Raw genomic sequence first — 19,401 nt, 5'->3', positions numbered from 1 at the left:
AATCGCTCTAGCGTGCTTTGTGAGATTGTTCGAGAGCTCTATTGGTAGCGTACCCCATGCTGCGGAGGTCTGAAAAAGTCCTTGGCGTCTGTTGAAGAGTCATTATTCTCCCCAGAAACACCATACAAGATTCAGAACTGAAGACATCGCTGGGCAGTCCAGGCGATGGATATCTGCACCTGCAAGTTATTCATCCAACTGAGAAGCTCGAAGTGGATGGATTTTATCGTCCATGAAGAGAAAGAGTGGGCCAATCGCATCTCTGAAACTTCGCAGACATTTGCAGTACCTCGTCTCAACTTCTGCGTGTCTACAGCATATTTGCTATCACCAACAAAGATATGAAACGCTGTGAGACCATCTAAGACGACGCCGTGGATAGTAGGAACCAATCACAACTAATTAGTTCCTTTCCACAGTGTTCCCATTTAAGTATCTAGTGCCATTTTCTATTTAGGTGAAAGGACGACGACAGTCATTCTACAGACTGAAGCGCGAGTCATCCGTGAAGAACAGATCTCTCCATTCGTTCAAAATGCGAATCTTACTCCCAATAAACAGGCCCATCTCTGCAGTACCTAGAGCAAGACACACGCTGGCAGGTGATGTATCAGAAGGTGCGCTCTAAGTCCCTAACGTACAACTTGTGGGTAAATTACAGCTTCTGAAGCAGCCGTAAGACCTTTTAAACAATTGTCTAACATACATCGTCAGACTTCACCAAGTAGTTAAGGCCATACATCTGTTATGTTGTGGAGATGTTACACTTGGCCAACGATACACGGGCGCCCCCTGAATATTTTCTGTATTTCGGAATCGACGACATAGCTATGCAGCGGCACTTCATGGCATATTCCAACACTGGTACGACTGCTATGGTTTGCGCATGGTCTTGTACAAGCTATGGGGAGATTCTACCCTGCGGAAAGGGTCCGCATGGCACGTCATACATTGGAAAAATAACCAAGAACTACTCTCTACTCACAATCAATGTGCAAAGGCAATTGAAATATTATAGTCATATTGCAATGCGTTTTGGTATATTGTGATGGCTTGTCAATTGTAAACAAGGGTACCCATTTCCTATATGCACAGCTGGCCTCCAAATTGCAACAAACGTCAAACAGGCATGAACTGTACTACATGCTTTGATGTGTAAACAATTATCATTACAGCTCAACTGCACATAACATGCACGACTGATGCCGCCTACATTCTGTATAAAAGGAGAGATTACGCACCGGATTTCTGAATAAAAAACGTTGTTTGTTCGGCCGTGCAGGATTGTAGAGTCACGTCACGTCCCTTGTGTCAGGGAATCGGTTTGTTTGTTTCAAGACATGTATCCACATAGAGAGTGCGACGTCGTCTGAAGCACTACAGACTGTCAGCATTGCAATCATTACTGCGGCTTCCGTTGATGCGACAGCAGAGAGAGTCGCACTGGTCTGCCAAGTAACTCTGGAGACGAGAGTGGGAACATGTCTGCAGCAGCAAAACGAACGATGGACACGGTTATCGATAGCAGTGCCTCAAGTGTGATAAGATCGCTGTTGTTTTCTATACACACAAATAATCATGCGGACAAGGTGGGCAGCAATCTGTAGCTGCTTCCTGATGACGCTGTGGTGTACGGGAGTCGTCCTTGATTGACAGTGGCATGATACAAGATGACTTAGACAAACTTTCTAGTTGTGTGATGAATAGCAGCTAGCTCTAAATGTAGAAAAACTTTAATTAATGCGGATGAGTAGGAAAAACAAGCCCATAATGTTCGGATACAGCATTAGAAGTGTCCTGCTTGACACAGTCACGTCGTTTAATTATCTGGGTATAACGCTGCAAAGTAATGTGAAATGGAACGAGCGTGTGAGGATTGTGGTATCGAAGGCGAATGGTCGACTACGGTTTACTGCCCGTATTTTAGAAAATTGTGGTTCATCTGTGGAGGAGACCGTGTATAGGATTGTGTGTGTTAAACAGGAGACCAGAAACGACGGAGGGGCTTCGTCTGAACGTAGTAGCCCTCAGTGGTTCGCAACCCCACAATCGGCCACAGCAGTCCACACCGAACCCAGGGTTATTGTTCGGTTCGGCTCCCAGTGGACTCTACTCTCCCCTGCCACCCCACCCCCCATCCGCGTACGTCTGATACCAGACGAGGGTAACCCCAAATGTAGGCGTGCTAGAATAATTTGGTGTACGCGTACGTGGAGACAGTGTTTGCGCAGCAATCGCCGACATAGTGTAGCTGAGGCGGAATAAGGGGAACCAGCCCGCATTCTACGAGGCAGATGGAAAACCGCCTTAAAAACCATCCACAGAATGGCCGGCACACCGGACCTCGACACTAATCCGCCGGGCGGATTCGTGCCGGTCCCCGGCACGCCTTCCCGCTCGGGAAGCAGAGCGTTAGAATGCGCGGCTAGCCGGGCGGGCTGCCTATACAGGGTACTAGTGCGACCTATTCTTGAGTACTGTTCGAGTGTTTGGGATCCGCTCCATGTCCGATTGAAGGAAGACATCGAAGTAACTCAAAGGCAGGCTGCCATATTTGTTACCGGTAGGTTCTAACAACACGGAAGTGTTGCAGAGATGCTTTGGGATCTTAAGTGGGAATCCATGGAGGGAAGGTAACGTTCTTTTCGAGGAATCCTACTGAGAAAATTTAGAGAACCGGTATTTGAAACTAACTGCAGAACTACTCTACACCCGCCAACAGTATTTTGCCTAAGGGCAATGAAGAAAAGATACGAAAATTTAGAGCTCTTGCGGACGGATATAGACAGTCGTTTTCCCCACGTCCTATTTGCGAACGGAACAGAAAACGAAATGATTAGTAGTGGTACAGGGTACGCCCGCCACGCACCGTACGGTACTTGGGGATTATGTATCTACATGTAGATATGCTTGACTGGAGGCTTCATAGAGAATAAACCTTGCAAGATTGCATTCGTCATTGTCACATGGAGGACCAGGACCTGGCGTGATGGAACAGAGTGCCACTCAGTAAAGAAAACGCTCACGTCCGGAGTTCGCATAGCTTGTAATCTGAATAGCAGATTTTGTATTTCTGAGGGGTTAAGACCGCTTGCTGTATCCTAGCTTCAATGTGTCCATGACATTACCTTTCAACAAGGCAATGTGGGCCCGCATGTTTCCCGTGCTATTCTCATCTACTTCAATAGAGAGCGTGTTCGATTGTTGCCTTGGTCGGCACGCTCTCCAGATCTCCCACCGAATAAAAAAACTCTGATCACGTGTTGCTGAGGGAGAGTAAAACGCTACCATTTACCAGGCGCTACGGTTGATGAACTCATGGTGTCTAAGCAGCATGGAATAACGCAACTGTACTCATAGCTCTCACACTCATTTTGATTCTATACCCAACATGTTTGAGCCGTTTTTGCTCCCAGAGGTTGAAGCTCTGTTAATTGCTGGATGGCAATGATTGGAGCTACACACAGAGGTCCTGTGTGAGATCTAATTGTCGTAGGTGGCAGCGAAACTTGGTAGATATTGTAATGGGCTAAGGCGAAACCGATTTACGCTGGAAAATTCCAGTTTTGGCCACCAGGTGCAAATCTGGCGCTGTACAGCATCTCGTTGACGTCTCCGATCCTCATATTGAACAAATTGTGTAATCGGCAGTTAATAAACTCAACATTATGCCTTTCTGACTTGTTTGACCCTTTATGACCAGGTCCTGTTCCTAATCCACTACATATGAGAGCAATTTCTACAAGTCTTTCTTACATTTACAGCGCCAGATTTGCACCTGGTGGCCAAAACTATAGCTAATTCTTTTTAATTTAAACGTTTTGTGGCTGTGCGCTCAGCAACCGTGTATGCAATTATATAAAATGTAACAGTCAGCCAACCGGTTGCACACAACTTTTTAAAAAAATACATTAACCAGTTTTCGACAGCTCTAAGACTATCTTCATCAGATTATTACCTGTACCTTACATGTTTTATTATACATCAAATAGTCACATATGTGAAAATTCTCAAATAAAAACCGGAATAATGAACTTAAATGAAACCACAAGACAACTTTTAAATTTTTAGCAACAGTGCTGTCGTCAAATGACATGTTTTTGTACCATGAGTCGAGAATATAGGTCATAATGAGAAAGACAGACATTTCTCACAGAATAATACAACCATAGTTGCCGGCGGCGGCACGCGTTAAGTGCTGTAGCCGGCTAAGTTTGCCGTTTTGTTAATAGATGGCACTACTAATACTCAAGTCCATATCATGGCAATCACGGCTGATATGTCGTTTAGTCTGATGCCTCTTGCGCTGTGTGTATGCCGGTCTTAGCCGGCTACAGTAGTTAACTTGTGCCGCCGCCTGCAACTATGTATTATCCTCTGATAATTTTGGTGGTGGTGGTTAGTGCTTAACGTCCCGTCGACAACGAGGTCATTAGAGACGGAGCGCAAGCTCGGGTTAGGGACGGATTTGGAAGGAAATCGGTCGAGCCCTTTCAAAGGAACCATTCCGGCATTTGCCTGAAACGATTTAGGGAAATCACGGAAAACCTAAATCAGGATGGCTGGAGACGGGATTGAACCGTCGTCCTCCCGAATGCGAGTCCAGTGTGCTAACCACTGCGCCACCTCGCTCGGTCCTCTGATAATTGTCTTTTTTTATTATGACCTATATTCTTGACTCATGGTACAAAAACATGACATTTGACGACAGCCCTGTTGCTGAAAATTTAAAAGTTGTCATATGAGTTCGTGTAAGTACAGTTTTATGGTTTTTATTTGAGAATTTTAACATATGTAACTAATTCTTTTTCTAGCGTAAATCTGTTCCTCGTTAACGCAGTTCAATATATAGCAAGTCTGGCTGCCATACGATAATTACACCCGACACTAGACATCTGTGAGAAGCCGCACTTTAATTATAACTATGCGGTACTATTTGGCTCCCTGGATAGCCCCAAAAACCTTTCAAATATAGTGATGTACAGCTCCGTCTGTACTGCGAAGGTACAAAAGGTAAAATTTTGTTATTAGGTATCCTTCCTGGTACCGTAATGTTAATGTCCAGAAGTGCGAATACCACGACTGCACTTTGTGACGGTCATTTGCAGTTGCTTTAAATTTTCCCCTGTTAGTGATTACTAAATACTTCTAGACAAAATCCCTCCCGGCGCTTTCTTGTGCACTGCTGGGTGCACTTCCCGGCGACAGCCAGGCTGCAGCTCCACAGACGGTAGCGGTCGGCCGGCGCGCCGAGGTGCGGGGACGTGGCGCTGCGGGCTGACTGGGGCGGTCGTGGCGTCGCATCCGGGTGAGTGAACCTCCGCCACGGCAGGTCCCGTTGCGCGGCGCCGGTGAATCAGCCCAGTGAATGGCCCGCCCCAGATCTGGGCCAGCGGTCGGCGGACGGGTCGGCAGCCCGCGTAAACACCAACCTCACCTCGCCTCACCACTCTGCCGTGGTCCGGGCCGCCACGCCTACTCTGCCTGGCCGCATCCTGCAGCCGCTGACCACCTGGTTTCGGACGCGGGCAATGCACGGCGCCACGAGATAGCTTTGTTCAAGTCAGTCAGCTAAGTACCGTCCGGCTGTTATCTGGAAAACCGCGACTGCGCACCAAACAGAACGTTGTTGTTGTTGTTGTTTTTGTTTTTGTTGTTGTTGTTGTCTTCAGTCTCAGCCCTGGTTTGATCCTTCTTTCCACGCTATAGTTTATCCTGTGCTATACTCTTCATTTGAAAACAACTACTGCAACTTACACTACTTGAGACTGGCTGAGGATCAACCGACCAGTGATAGTAAAAGGGAATGCAGAGGGAGACGTGTTAACTGCAGCGAAACCTAATCACGACTGCCCTACATGCGTTCGACAGCTCGCGCAGTACGGTGTTTGACGAAGGTGGTTGTGGAACAGAGTAATGCGATATTCCGTGTGGTACGGCAACATGTCTAAGGTATTATTTGAAGGCTTACGGGCGTGAATGAGCAGTTGGAAGGCTCGAAGCCGGTCACAGTAACGAGTCCGTCCAGAAGTGTTGCTGAAGATGGAAATGCTGTGCAAAAGCATGCCTGTGGTCGTAGACGGACCACCACACAGCAAGAGAATCGATATGGAACCCCAATGGCGAAAAGGAACGTTCTCAATGAAATGCTCAGCCCTGGCTGTAAAATACTTTTTAATAAAAGTTACTACCGGTTTCGCGTCAGTTGAAGACGCATCCTCAGGTGACGATTCTTTTTAACAAGTCATAGCGGAAATAAATGACTTAGAGCCACCACCATCATTTACGTCAGATTGTAAACAAATAGCGCGGGAGTGCCTCTAAGCCCTTTCCGCTGCGACGTGTTAAAAAGAATCCACACCTGAGGATGCGTCTTCTACTGACTCGCAACCGGTCGTGACTTTTAGTAAAATTATTTAATGCCAGTGCGGATCATTTATTCAGAATGCGCAAATTTGGCTGCGGTTGCTCGCAATTTAAAATAACATGAAAAGCAACAGACTTCTCACTCCCAAGCAGACTGCTGCAAACTGTAACAGCTATAGATATACACGTGTGTCTGCCAGAACTGCTGTGTATCGATTAAATCAGGCTGGTTTCTATGCTCCGAAGCCTGTTGAATGCATCCCACTTCAATCACGCCATTATTGAGAAAAGATTTCGTTGGTGTAGTGAGCATGTTGATTAACATCAGCAACCCCAGTAGTCTAGTGTGACGTTCTCCGACGAATCCCTCTTCATTTTGGTAAGTAATTCCGGCCACCTGTTAGTGTGGTGAGAGAGAGGAACACGAAACATCTCATATTTACAGCCAAAAAAGGCTGCCCTTTGTTTATATCAGCCAATAGGAATCGTCATATAGTTTTTACGTGGGATGGCGCGCCAGCTCTTGGCTGAGTGTAGGTGACACTATCTCACCCCACTTCCACTGTTATTCTTAAATAAAGGATTATATTCCAGTGAGGCTGTGCAAACTGGTCCATCATGAAGGCAGCAGCGGAAAGCAACACACATCTGGTGACGAAAGAAAAAAAAATTGCGACGCTTTGAGGACTGCAGCACGCACAGCTGTTATCTGAGAGTACTGCCCATGCACTGAGACTGCTGGCTAGAGTGTGTACTAGCAACAGAATCCTCGCCTTCATTGCAAGATTATATTTGTTTATCTAATGATAATAATAATAATAATAATAACGCATGAAGGTAAAATGTTAACATTAAAACCATAGAAGAGCGATGGTTGTTCGCTGGCTGACGTAACGATACAGGACAACCCTGAGATAGCGATAACCACAGGCCTCGCCAATTAAGCAGAGGCAGACCTAACCTTCCACACTGCAATGATGGAATATGGACAGCAGTCGAGCTGACAGCACCTCCGGATTCCTCTCTCTCTCCTCCAAAACAGTCGATGGTATATGTGTTGAAAGCAGTATATTTCCTGAAACTGATACTACCGGAGACAACAATCGAAAAAATAAAATAATCAGTTTAAAATTTTTTACCAACACTGAACAATAATATTAAGTGCTAATCTCAGACAAATAGATAAGATGTATGCTACCTGTGTTGTGGACAGAACTCTCTTACCCACCAAGGACTCCACTTCAGAGAGAAGAGATCCCACACAAACTGCAATTGTGGATGGGAAAAGGAGACGGTAATTCGGATGTGCAAGAGAACTACGAACGTGTGCAAAGTAACCGGAGAGCAATTGCGCACACCCAAACTGCAATGGAGGGACTCCAGCCTCTTTCTAAAAGCTGCTGTCGCTAGGCAAACGCCAGAGTGGTGCACTGGATCGAGTAAACGTAACGCTGAGGGCGCCGCCGAACCATAAACCAGACTTCTGTAGTCAAGGCGGGCTTGAACAAGGGCTCTGTAGAGCTGCAACAGCGTAGAGCGATCTGCACCCCAGTTGGTGTTGCTCAGGCAGCGGAGAGCATTGAGGTGCTGCCAGCACTTCCGCTTAAGCTGACGGAGGCGAGGAAGCCAAGTCAATCGGGCGTTGAAAACCACTGCTAAGAAACGATGTCTCCACTACAGTGAGTGGATCGTCATTAAGGTAAAGTTCTGGTTCCGGATGAACGGTACGACGCCGACAGAAGTACGTAACACACGTCTTTGCTGCCGGAAACTGGAAATCGTGGGCTAGAGCTTATGACTGCATGACTGCGCATTGTGGATGGCTCCCTGTAGGCGCCGCTCAGCAACACCAGTACTTGTGGAGCAGTACGAAATGCAGAAGTCGTCTGTATTCAGAGAAGATGAAACGGACGGCCCTATAACTGCTGCTAGACCATTAATGGCCACTAAAAACAGAGATACAATCAATACGGAGTCCTGCAGGACCCCATTCCCACGGATATGGGGCGAACTACAAGAGGTACGGAAAGTACGAAGCGACAGGAAATTTTGGGTAAAATCGGGAGCGGTCCTCTGAGACCCCACTCGTATAATGTGGCAAGGTTATGACGTCGCCATGTCGTCCCATACGCTTTTCGTAAATCAAAAAATGCGGCAACCAGGTGTTGGCGTCTGGAAAAGGCTGTACGGATGGCAGACGCGAGGGACTCAAGATTATCAGTAGTAGAGCGACCCTGACGGAAGCTGCCCGGACATGGAGCCAGTAAACCACGTGACTTCAGTAAACCACGTCACTCCAGAACCCAATCCAACCGCCGACACACCATACGTTCCAGCAGCTTACAATGAACGTTGGTGAGGCTCATGGGCCGATAGATATCCACATCAAGCGGGTTTTTACCAAGTTTAAGCGCCGGAATTATGGTGCTCTTCCGCCATTGTGATGGAAAGACGCGATCGCACCAGGTCAGTACAAGATGACGAGGAGATGTCGCTTGTAGTCATATGAGAGATGTTTAATCATCAGACCGTGGACCTGATCTGGCCCAGGAGCCGTGTCAGGGCAATGTGCGAGGGCACTGATGAGCTCCCACACTGTAAATGAGGCGTTATAGGGTTCACTATGGCGTGTAGTGGACGAGAGGACTTTCCTTTCCATCCGCCGTTTGAGGGTGCGAAAGGCTAGGGGGTAGTTCTCTGACACAGAGGCTCGAGCATAGTGCTGAGCAATCATTTGCGTCGGTAGACAACACGCCATTGATGTTAATGCCAGAGACAACTTTTGGTGTCCGGTACCCAAAAAGACGTCTGATCTTCTTTCAGATTTGGGAAGGTGATGTATGGCACCCCTATGATCGACATGTACCAATCCAAACAGTCCTGTTTGCGTCGTTTTATAAGCTGGCGTACATGGGCACGGAGCCGCTTAAAGCTATGAGGTGCTACAGGGAAGGGTGCCGCTTATGCCGCTGTAGAGCTCGCCGATGCTCCTTAATTGCGTCACTGACTTCTGGCGACCACCAAGAGGCTGCCTTCGCCAGGGGCACCCGAAAGAGAGAGCGATCGCTTTTTGCGCCGCATTAACGATTGTTGTAGTCACCTGCTCAACCATCACATCGATTTTACCATGTGGGAAAGAGTCCATGGTGACCGCAGAGGTGAAAGTTTCCCAGTGTGCCTTGTTTAAAGTCCATCTGGGCAAGCGTCCGTGGGCCTGACGCTGGGGCAGTAACAGGAAGATGGGAAAGAGATCACTACCACACAGGTCGTCATGTGCTCTCCAGTGGATAGATGGGAGAAGTCCTGGGCTGCAAATGGATAAATCAATGGCCGAATAACTACCATGAGCCTCACTGAAATGTGTGGCGGCCCCAATATTTAAGAGGCAGAGGTCGAACTGAGACAGTATTGTTTCGACATCTCTGCCTCAGCTAGTAAGCACCGTGCCACCTCACAAGAGGTTATGGGCATTAAAATCTCCCAGAAGTAGGAAATGTTTACGGAGTTGATCAATCAGTGCAACTAATACATTCAGGGGTACTGCACCACTGCACCACCTCATACCCAGAGGCAGAGCTCTTAGGTAGTTGTGGTGTGGGTGCCACCTCAATTCCCTTGGTCTTGGGGATCTTCTTTTTGGATTTCTCTCACTGCTCCTTGGGTTTCCCTGGCTGGGAGGACTTCACTGATTCAGTCTCCGGGACTGAGGATGAGCATGAAGCCCTACTACCAGCTGTTTTTGGGCTCTTCAGCTACTGGCAGGTGTCATCTTTCCCACTAGGAGAAACCTGGGAAGGGAGTGACCCAAGAGATCCCTTCCTGACGAGAGGAACTAAAGAAGACTTACGCTTCTCCAGCTGGGAAGTGGGGACTGGTGTCCCTGATGGTTGGGGGGTGGGGAGGGGGGGACGTGCTACCGAGGGAGGTAGTGTGAGAGCAACAGGGAGAGAATTCCCCCCCCCCCCACCATCAGGGGGGCAGGTGTAGCCTTCTGGCTCTGAGAGCTGACTGGAGTTCATGGAACTGATGGGGCTACAATAATTCTCGTAGTGGTGGCATATGAGGTGGTCATAGACACAGGATGTAGGCTCTCATGTTTTCTCTTAGCTCCAGTGTAGGTCAGTCGGTTCAGGGTCTTGCATTCCATGATTTTCCTCTCCTTCTGTAAAATCCTGCAGTCTGGTGAGCAAGGTGAATGATGCTCGTCACAGTTGACACAGATGGGAGGCGGGGCACATGGAGTATTGGGATGCGATGGACGTCCACAATCTTGACAGGTGGGGGCTGGAAGTACAGCAGGAAGACATATGGCCGAACTTCCAGCACTTAAAGCACTGCATTGGGGGAAGGGTTATACGGCTTGACGTCACAGCAGTAGACCATTACCTTGAACTTCTAGGATAAGGTGCCACCCTTGAAGGCCAAGATGAAGGCACCGGTGGCAACCTGATTAACCCTCGGACTCCAATGGACGCGCTACATGAAATGAACACCTCGCCGCTCCAAACTGGTGTGCAGCTCTTTGTCTGACTGCAAAAGGGAAACCCTGGACCATATTTAAGGTCTTATGTGGCGTGATAGTAATAGAAGTCCCCCCCCCCCCCCCCAACTTGTTACAAGCGAGTGACTGTGACTGGGAAGAGGATGATGACCCAGAGCGCATTTTGGACAGGCCCTCCACCTCCTCATACTTGTCCTCTATATGCTCTACAAAAAATTGTGGCTTCATCGAAACAAAGAAGTGCCCATTAGTTCTCGTACATATTAGGTAACAGGGTGAATAAGGTTCACTGCCATCCTTAGCCTGGTGTTCCTCCCATGGTGTGGGCAGGGAGGGGAATGATTTAGTGTCGTACTTTCTTGCATTGTACTGAGACTTGGAACGCTTAGAGACTGCTGGTGATTGATCACCAGCAAGTGATGACGTGGTACGCTTCATCGCGCGTCATCCGCCCTGATGCCACCCACTCCGACCAGGGGCTCTTCCCACGGGCGCCACCCAGCTGCATCAAAAGCCACCTGGCAGGATGGCCGTTGTCGAGAGTCCCTATGCCCCAGGATGACGGTCATCTACTCCTTGGCTTACATGGGGAGTTAACGGCCCAGACATCAACAGAGCGATCCCTGTGTAGTCAGGGGCTGCAACCAAAAGAGTACATGGCGGCCCCACCACAACGGACTGGCTACTGTGCTGGATATGAGGTGCAAAGAAGTCCATGGTTATTGTCGGCGCAGAAAGCGACACTGCATAGTGCACGGTGGAAAACGCACCCAGGAAGGTGTCCTCGCCTAAGAGATGGAGAATGAGCTGGACCGCAATGCGACGACGAGAAAGTGGGCTAAAGATCTCTATGCACATGGACATGATATCCCTTGTAAGGCGCCCTTCCCCAATTGGCTCGCTCTTCGGGAAAATTTTGAAAAATGGAGGTCAAATCCTACAGGGGACCACCACATACAGGCCGAAAGGTGAGAGACTCCTTTTAGTCGCCTCTTACGATGAGCAGGAATACCTCGGGCCTATTCTAACCCCTGGAGCTGCAGGAGGAGTAACGGATTAGCTCAGCCTTTGACGTGTACAAAGAAGGCACCTACCTGTCTGATTTGCCCCCGGTAGTGAGAGGTGGTGAAGTCACCGGTGTGCTGGATGAGAGTGACAGAAGCGGACGTGTGTGTGTGTGTGTGTGTGTGTGTGTGTGTGTGTTTTACATAAGAGAAGATTGAAAATGATGGACTTTGCGCTTGAAATATTAATAATATCCGAATTCCTACCACCCCAATCATCCCCAGATGCCCTCCATGGCCGGGAGTGGTGCCCTTTGGCATACACGCGCGTGTACGACTGTGACTGCGACCGCAGTGGAAATTTTCACTGACCTCTATACATGGCGCTGGCGGTGTACATGGGGACCTCGGGACTACTGCAAGCGGGATGTGCGAATGTTTTCAGCTATCTCTGACATCTACTCATGACAATTACTGCTACGGACTGGATCATGGTTTAAATGTGTCGTGCTTACTGCTTCTCAATACATCACAGTGGACTCTGTCTTGCATTGGTATTTGCTTTTGTCACTACTGTATCACGCACCTTCCTCCCTCCTTCCGAATGTAGTGGAGAGAACCAATTTAGGAATTTTACAGTACTTTTAAAAACCAAATCGCGAGACGTGATATTCCCTATCGATCAATTTATTATTTCAAATAGTTGTATTGCGTGCACGCTTGCGTTCGGGTGTGGGTCTCTCTCCCGGCCGGTACAGACGTGGGCGACGATGTAGACAGTGAATGGTGCGAGACTCGTGATCGCTAGCTTGTGTAAGCATCAGTCTTTTTTTTTTCACCAGACATGTTGAAACGCTGTGGTGGAGGAGGGCACATGCAAGACCTCGGATGTATTTAGCACTACGATCTACTTGTGATGGAAATTTCGTTGCTTGATTTGTATAATGTTTGCATGTGATACTCAACAGTTGAAAATACGTTTTATTATAAAGAAGGATCATTGCAACGTGGAAGTGAGTGTTTTAAGCGATCTTTACTCCTGTACATTGTTAAACAATTAATTTGACAAGGTAGTGTAAATGGGTTATTCCACTCTATTTATGATATCCAAATTGCATCAGCTTTCCCTTTCTCTCCAGCATTAGCCAATAGGAATACAGTGTTCTGAGGAGAGATGAAAACATCCATCTTCGTGTTTGGAGACATTGGTTCACACACATAAGCAGGGAGTGGCTTCTTGAGAGCGAAAGAGACAGGAAGCGAGCCTGGAATAATTGCCGATCAAGAGAATGCTGTCACTTGATGCTTTGTTTGGGGACCACGAGATCAAAGGAGGCCAACATCCGGTCCATGGTCGGTGGCATTTAGTAATGTGACCTGCAATTAAGACATTGGGCTGTTTTGACCTTCGTAGGAGCACCCTCACGATAGACAAACATGCAGGAGACACCAAACCGTGCCTGTTATATCGCACTTCATTCCATTCCCTTGTGATTACAGTTATTATATCACGGGGAGCAAGTATGGGGGGTGCAATCATGATGTTTGCCCAAGTGGGGGGAACCCTGTCTCCATCAAAGTGATTAAATAATATGTGTCATATATTATTGACTTTGATTTGAATTTCGTGTCATGAGCTCCTCCTCCTCCAGCATGTAGTGATTCTCCTTCCAAGCAATTCTATCTGGGAGGGGTGGAGAGGAGTATGGGGGTGGAACTCCCTTTGGTGGTGGCACTGTGCACTAGCTCAGTCGATCCCTGCATGTCAAGGGGAGGACGCACAGGAAAATTTTCTAATAAGACGACACTTTCACTCTGCAGCAATGTCATTACGTAATTAGGACATGTAGTTGCTGGATGTGAGCCTTTCCCACCAAATAAAGGTGTGATCCTGCCCCTGCATATTAAATTTTATAAATAAACAGTATATCCTATGCTATGCAATTGAACTTCTCGCCCTGAGATCCTTTCTCTGCAGCACAGACGGCAGCTTACAGCCCACGGCGGAATCCATTCTCAGTCAAGAATTTGCTTCGGAAAGAGTTCTCGCATGCGTCGCCATTTTGCAGGGGCACGTGTTTCAACAGGAGTTTCTCGGGTTGCTTTTGTTCACGGATTTCTGTGACATCCGGTCTGTCAGTCGCGGGACCCGGGCGGACACTCTCGGATAGGTGCGTGGCGCGCCCATGCTTTGTAGAACCCAAAACGAGCTGCGCGGTGGCGCGAGCTGTATAGGGCATATTTTTTGCATGGGGCGCGGTCCAACGGACTGGTGATGGCAGACGATTAACTGATTGATGATCGAAAGATTTTTAATAGCATATGAGATTCCGTGTGACGACTGTTTCATGACGGTATTCCTAGTGCGATCGGAATTTAAAAAAGCGATCGATTTAATTACTTCTTTACAAGACCTACATCTTTCCAGATAGCAGATAATGATGAGCAAGAGAGATCCAACCGCTGCAAACTTAATTTTTTATAAATTTTTATAAATAAACAATATACCCTCTGCTATGTAACTGAATTTCCTGTCATGAGAGCCTTCCTCTCCAGCACAGAGCCGCCAATTTCCAGGTAGGGGAGGGGGACAGGGAAGTTGAGGGTTGGGGGTTTACCATAGGGGAAGGGGCTAACCAACTGATCAATTTAATTACGTAGTCAATTTAATTAAGTAGTCAATCAAATTGATAAGAGTGAGAGGGGGCTATTCAAATAACTCAGGCCTGAAAGTGTACCAGTATATTGAGGGGGAGGGGACATGGTTGGCGGTTTCCTGAGGGGTTGGGGAGGGGCAAGGGGGCGGAACAATAGGTTAAGGATCTGTCAATCAAGAGGAAGGATTATTGCTCTTTCTTTGTCACCCTACTGCTGTTACGTGAAATAAATTTTTAATGCGTACAGCAACCAGCCTCAAATTAGTTTTAGATTTCTTTATCAGACTGTACTGATACTGGTTCTGAATTTATAGAATTCATCAACAGATGTTCATGTTTTCGTCAAAACTTTGCATATGGCAACTTACCAATAACTAACTCATCATATGATTTGAGGAAAGCATTAGAGATATGTAATGATGGATTGTATTAATTCGAAACCATCAACGGTACTTTTTCAATAAAGTAACTTAAGAAATTATTGCTGGTTCCTGCACACTATCAACAATTTACTTTATATACCATACAGTCACTATCTGCTCTAACAGTTCGTAACATTTGACTGAAAACCCCATTATCATAGTGCTGGAATCGATGCATGGAACTGTCAACCGTTTAGCTGAAGTAGATGCTATGACAGGGCAATCCCAAGTACGGGTTACAGATATTTTCTAACAGATGCATGATAGAAGACTCGCATCTGAAATCCGAGGAAACAACAAAACACAAATGCAAAAAGTACACAACAATTCGCTCGTCAGCTCCCTATTCTACGAAATCTCACATAAATTCAGTGCCCAATCACCTCGCCTCTCTAATAGCCAGATTCAAATTTAACCATGGATGTTTCTGTGAACATTTTCACGGGGTCTGCTGTTGTGGAGAGCAGGAGGCACATCACCCTCTCTTTGGGCGCTCTACTCTACACAGAGATACTAAAACATTTTACAAGATCTTGTGAGGCCTGGTCACCAGTTGCAAAAATGAGGGATGGCTTTGCAGCAACACAGTATCATATGCTTCTCCATGCGATATACAGATTCACTGCTGCCACGGGTATCTGCGTCTGAGATCAACGTATCACTGACAAAAGACTGCACAAATGTGTTCTCCACCATCTGATTTTACACTGATCACATGGTATTTGTCTGTCTGTAGCTATGTACATTGTATCTAAAAAGCGCTAATTTTCCATCAATGCATGTGTATTTCATGTAAGTATGAGCTGGCTATACCTACATATCTACCTCTACATCTGTATCTATACTTCGCAAGCCACCCTACAGTGTACGGCATAAGCTAACGGCCAATAAATTCAATTAAAAAAAAATAGCATACAACACCCACACCCTGGGAAATGGAGGGACAAGGTCCAAGCGAATCACATCGTTTCGAAGACCACAGGTTTCGGTAGCGCAATGAGTGAGCTTGAAACCTCCTGGAAAATTTGACAGTCTTCTTGTGGTTTCCCTAAAAACCACTACAGACGAATGCTAAGAGATTTTTCCAACAAAATGGCAATTCAGTCTACTCCAGCCTTGCACAAATGAAGCAGTGCTTTATTTCCAATGACCAAATCGTCGATAAAAAACATTCTTTTCAACTTTTTCTTCCGACTTATACGTTAATGTGGAAAATTGCTACTAACATTAATAGCATTTCAATCCATGCTGTGGTTCTTAAGTACTCTCAGACACTAAATAGTAGCACTAAATACCATCACAACAAAACAAGCACAACACCATGAACTACGAAAATCTAAGCGAAGAATCTGAGTGTCAGACAAAGGCTTTAAACACCTGAAAAGACGTTCAGCCATCAAATACCCAAAAATACTAACGATGGATGTGACGAGACAAACTTCTTAAGAAAGGTGTAATTTTATGAGTACACGTTTTCCATTTCAGTTCTTCATACTGGTTCGGGAGTTAAGATTAGAGACTTTTGGGAAAAATGGTGCCTGCAAAAGAATGACGAATTTATTGCCCTAAAGCACGCAAAATGTAACTGATGCAGCAACCACTATGGTCTGGTAAGTAAGCCTGTAGGGGCATCACTTCCACTTGCTGTGTTGATAGTGCTTTAGAGTGGGTAGTGCTCATAGATTTTAGGGTATGCATTTTAGAGCCCTCGTTTAGACTTTTTTGCTCTGAATGATCACTCCTAGCATATCCCCGAGTATTGAACATTCCTCCTACGGTACCCCGTATATAGGGCAATGTGTAACAGATTGAAATTTGTAGATCAGAAAGGAAACCGAAATATTTTATGTATCAAGACTGTTGACATACATACAAAATATACAACTATGAACCCTTCTCCTTTAAAAGAGAACGTCCGATTTTTACGTCCTTTCGGCATCTTATCATTAGAACCAGGGAAATAGTAGTTTAATAACGATAGATGTTGTGAAATTCCAATGTTCTTTCTTCGTCAACGCGTCATTTTGCGCCTAATCCACGACTTTACATAGGTGACAGAATTATCGCCTAATGCCTGGGAAGTAAATATTATGATTCCTCTCTTATAACTGAGCAATCTAATGACGCTGCACCAAAGCAAGGAAAAAACCATTAGTTTTCTATGTTTTATTTCTTCGGAGAGAATTATGAACTTTTAATATAATGGCATGAGTAGTTATCGAAGTTTGTCTCTTACATATACCAGGCAGCCTGAAATTTTAAGTGCAATAAATTCTTAATTATTTATTTACCGTATTATGACAGAGAAATATAGACCACTGTTTACCACAAATACATACATTTCTACACAGATACACACACTCTTAAGTCCGCTCTAAGTTCAGGTTGGAAATTAGTTGTATGTACAGTAAACAACACCTGTCTTGTAAGAGTGCGTAGTGCGAAACAGAGAATAAACTACCCATACGATCCTTAGAGCTAGATTAGAGATTTTTCTCCGGTAGTTACGCTCTGCTTTCTCGTTTTCCTGCTTCCCGATCTCCACTTTCCCGTAACATCAGTGTGCCCCGCAGCGTTTGGTCGAGAACACTGCTCTTCTGTTCAGATTCATCTCATTTGATTTAGTGTTCTTTTGATCTGCCATCCCAATATTTCATCCGATGCCATGTATCCAATCCGATTCTGACCTACTATTTGTTCATTTGTTGTTTTACGTTATGTCCTCTTCCACAGATTAAACTAGCGTTAGCATTTGCCGTATAATGAAGTGAATTATTCTGTATGACTGGCTGTAAGACATTTTTGTTAATAGTTCCGGATATTCATCATATTATCAGCAAGCTTCAGGAACAACATAGTTCACATACATTTACTGTTAGGATTATAGGCCCACATTTCACAATGAATTAGGATATAATTGCATCTTCAATCTGTATTTGGTGAAACTGTTTCTATTTGTTAACAAACTGATCTTTGTATTCCGTTGCCAAGGGTCAGTTGATTTCAAGAGTTCAGAGTGTAGTAAGAAATGATAACACCTTTGCCTATCTCAATTTCTCGTTGTTAATCTTAGCCACACTATCAGCACGTGGTGTCACCATCACACTTTCGTTTCATCCATCTTGATAATATGTTGAAGGTCTCCATTAATTTCTGCTAAAGAGGTTGCATCATCAGTGTATCAGAGGACGCTAATTATTCTGCCGCCAATTTTCAGACGCGTGTTAAACACCATCGCACCAGCTGTTTTTATACGATCATCGATAATCGCGCATAGCGAAAAATTTACGTTTTTATTGACCAATGTTTCATACTGCTTTCGTTAAGTACGAATTGTATGAATATTTTACTGGCATACTGTTTCACAGTTTGGACGGGGCTTTTAAATATGGAGATTATCCGCTCTGTACAGTCTTTTTTTTATTTTAACGCCTGATTGACCAATTTCTACATTTAGATCTTTATCCAACGGAACATTGCACTTGGTACATTTAATACATGCACCATTTTGTACTACCATGGAAGGCACAAGGTGAAACATTCGCCCGCATCTCGTTGTCGTGCGGTAGCGTTCTCGCTTCCCACGCCCGGATTCCCCGGCGGGGTCAGGGATTTTCTCTGCCTCGTGATGGCTGGGTGTTGTGTGATGTCCTTAGGTTGGTTAGGTTTAAGTAGTTCTAAGTTCTAGGGGACTGATGACCATAGATGTTAAGTCCCATAGTGCTCAGAGCCATTTGAACCATTTTTTGTGAAACATTCTGCCTCCTGAAACGGATCAAAAATCATTTCAACAGCCGTAATAAAACGGGTCAATACACTTGTACGCAGGACGCTAAATGGTTCACCGCGAGACTTCCGTGGACTGTAGATGTACTGTACCACATGCAACCATTTTGTACAAGAATATTTTGACTGAGAATGATCTGTAGATGTAAATAAAAACATTTCAAACCCATGAGAAACATCTCGTTAATCAAGCAACATACTTTAATAAGCTCTCTTGGGCTACGGAACACATTCCATCTTATCACCTAGTAACTTCCGAGTGTTTCTGAGATGTTTGTGGAACATTTCAGAGCGTAGAATGGTAATGGACTGCATAATGCACGCTTATAATACCTGCAAATACGACAACCAATGACCTGCCAACGGCACCTCGGTTTAATCCGTTTGCCTTCGTCGGGCAGTTTGAATTAGACCCTTCACTGTTGATGATTTATAGGCTTTTCTACAGATATAGCCACAAAGGCACATAAAGTTTGGAAAGATATTTTTGTGTTTATTTTTCTCTAGATGAACACATATCGTATGTGGCTTCTACAACTGAACAAATACAGAAATATGTTTTTTTGAGGCGTGTAGAAATATTTGTGTTTTCTGTTGACATACTAATAAACAGCGACAACCATAGAAACTGTGTCTATAATAATTACAATATAATATGTTTTGTT

General features: G+C 45.5%; 1 protein-coding gene across 1 annotated transcript in view; it reads right to left on the bottom strand.

Moving 5' to 3' along the window:
• The window catches only part of LOC126334510 (endoribonuclease ZC3H12A-like), a 510,441-nt gene that overhangs the window by 374,826 nt on the left and 116,214 nt on the right, over positions 1–19,401 (bottom strand). The gene's annotated exons all lie outside the window — the stretch shown is intronic.

Source organism: Schistocerca gregaria, chromosome 2 (assembly GCF_023897955.1).
Source record: "Schistocerca gregaria isolate iqSchGreg1 chromosome 2, iqSchGreg1.2, whole genome shotgun sequence".
Taxonomy (NCBI): domain Eukaryota; kingdom Metazoa; phylum Arthropoda; class Insecta; order Orthoptera; family Acrididae; genus Schistocerca; species Schistocerca gregaria.
Note: the sequence above shows the minus strand (reverse complement) of the source record. Positions and strands in the feature narration are given on the sequence as shown.